This window comes from Ranitomeya variabilis, chromosome 2 (genome assembly GCF_051348905.1).
Source record: "Ranitomeya variabilis isolate aRanVar5 chromosome 2, aRanVar5.hap1, whole genome shotgun sequence".
Classification (NCBI taxonomy): Eukaryota; Metazoa; Chordata; class Amphibia; order Anura; family Dendrobatidae; genus Ranitomeya; species Ranitomeya variabilis.
The window spans coordinates 698,720,527-698,723,071 of record NC_135233.1 but is presented as its reverse complement, the minus strand read 5'-3'; the positions used below and the strand labels follow the sequence as shown (position 1 = coordinate 698,723,071).

Below are 2,545 nucleotides of genomic sequence, written 5' to 3'. Positions count from 1 at the left end.
CACCTTACACAGGGACAAAGAGGAAGGTGCAGATGAAAGTGCAGGTTCCTTCATCAGGTGGGGGGGCATACTCGTTGGTGACGTCACTGGCACAGGGCCCCTCAGAGTACGCAAAAGTGTCGCTGCCGGTGGGAGGCGCCCCCGCCGTGCAAACACACTGCTGTACTTTGAGGGGCCTTGTGCCAGTGCCAATGCCAACGAGTGGGCCCCCCCTGCTTGCTCAGGATCACAGCACTTGCAAACTTGACATACTTACCTCTCACTGCTCCACTGCCGTGACGTAGTCCACGTTTCCTGGGCCCACTAAAAACTTGAACCAGCCCTACCCCCCACAACTTTAGCCAAATGACCCCCAATTTCCAATGCCTATCTATTATTATAAAGTAAATTAACATTGACAAGCTTCAGTAACAAGAATGGATGTTTTTGCCATTAAAATGGGCACTGTAGGTGTTTTCCTGGCCTCCACTCACTGCCAACTATGCTTCCCCATTGACTTGCATTAGGTTTCATGTTTCGGTCGATCCCCGACTTTTCGCGATAATCGGCCGACTTCACTCGACTCGACTTTTGACAAAGTCGGGTTTCGCAAAACCCGACTCGACCCCAAAAAAGTAAAAGTCGCTCAACCCTACCTCCTGGTACTCAGTAGTGCACATTGGAACAAAGGCTTGGAACAAAGGGGGAGGGTTACAATAGGTGGGGTTATGCAGATTAAAAACGAGTGGCTCACAGCTTGAACAAACAGCAGAACTGTCATTGTGAAGGCGTCCGGTTTGCTAAAATGTCCTCCTCAGGGCAATCTTTTGCTCCATCTCCCCAAAGGGTACCAGTGTTAGGCCTTGGTGCGGCACAAGGGCAAAACGCTTTCTGGTTATTGCTTCTCGGCCTTTCGGCTAGGATCAAGGACCAGTGTTAGGCCTTGGTGTGGTGAACGTGATAAACCATATCTGGTTATCGCTGCTTGGCCTTTTGGCTGAAATCGTCGTCGCCGCCGCCGCCACTCAAGATCAAGTGTAGCACCTGTTCTTATCAGTTTAATATCTGGTACATCTTCTATTTGAGGACCATATATTAAATGGATTTTTAGAACAGGGAGATGGAAAAAGAGCTTGCTCTGTCCACTCCACGCATTGAGCCGCTGTTGCGGTATCTCCGGGAACAGTGCACTCCTTCTCTGATCCGGCTTCCAAATACAGATTGAATTGAAATCAGCACAAATTGTGCTATAACTAGTGTTGAGCGATACCTTCCAATATTGAAAAGTATCGGTATCGGATTGGATCGGCCGATATTCAAAAAATATCGGATATCGCCGATACCGATACCTGATACCAATGCAAGTCAATGGGACCAAAATTTCGGAATTAATATAAACCCTTTCTTTCCTTCTAGGTTCATTCTACATGAAGGAAAACAACTAAGAATAATGTAGGATGTATTGGGGGAGGTGGAGGAGACATTAAAGGCATACAGGTTTAGCACAATCAAATGGAATAGCAGGAATTAAGTTTTTTTTTTAAGACGTTCGGAGTTACAAAGATATTGACTATGTTAAGATTTTTTTCAGATATTGATGTTTCACTAATTCTATGCTCTTCTCCTTCATTTTTACTTCTCCGACACTTTCTTCTTCATCATCCTCCGCAGCAGCATCTTTGACATCAACTTCTTCTTTACCTTATTCATCTTTTTCTTCATCTTCTACCTATTATTCTTTTTTTGTAACATTCTTCATATTCTTTTTATTAAACTAATATTCTTCTTCATATTCGACTTCATCATATTCTTATTTGTAAAAGGCATTCCTGTACAGTAGTTGTTATCTATAAAAGTTTGAAGATTACACCTTCCGTTCTGCCTGTCACAAAAGAGTTACAACAGGATTTGTCCGCGTTCAGTCAGGCCTGCAGCAGCAGGCTTTTTCCAGGGGCACCACGAGGAGGAACGGACTCACCCCCATACACTGCTTAGTCTTCTCCTGCTTATAATTTAGATAATATCTTTTGCTCTGATGTTTAGTCTTATGCTTAATGTTCTTCTGCTCTTTGTTCTCCAGCTTCTTGTTCTTCTGCTTCTCGGTCTTCAGGGTGTTGACTTTGCAAACAGCACTTCCGGGCAGCACCGGTGTTGGAGCCCAGGGTCAGCGGGAGGAGCAGACTGTAGGCCGAAGCCTGCACTCGAGGCAGTTTAATATCTGTTTTTGTGTCAGTGTGGCGGTCGCAGGACACATTGCCAGATACACAACTGGGGATCAGCTGACGTTACTGAAACCCAATAACACGGCAGCAAGTGTTGACTGTGCAAACAGCACTTCCGGGCAGCAACTAGCGGTGTTGGAGCCCAGGGTCAGCAGGAGGAGCAGAGTGTAGGCTGAGGCCAAATTGGAGCCAATTAAAGGGAACCTTTACACCCCCCCAGGCGTTAGTAACTGAAAGAGCCACCTTGTGCAGCAGTAATGCTGCACAAAGAAAAGGTGGCTCTTTTAATTATGCTCCTTGCACACGCTGAACGAAACACTTATCAAATTTTGCCCCTCATACCG

The 2,545-nt window shown here is 45.7% G+C and overlaps 1 non-coding gene across 1 annotated transcript; it reads left to right on the top strand.

Moving 5' to 3' along the window:
* Positions 1-981: 981 nt before the first annotated feature.
* On the top strand, positions 982-1,175 carry LOC143810783 (U2 spliceosomal RNA). The gene has a single exon (XR_013223174.1). It is a non-coding gene; the product is annotated as a U2 spliceosomal RNA (small nuclear RNA).
* Positions 1,176-2,545: the final 1,370 nt, after the last annotated feature.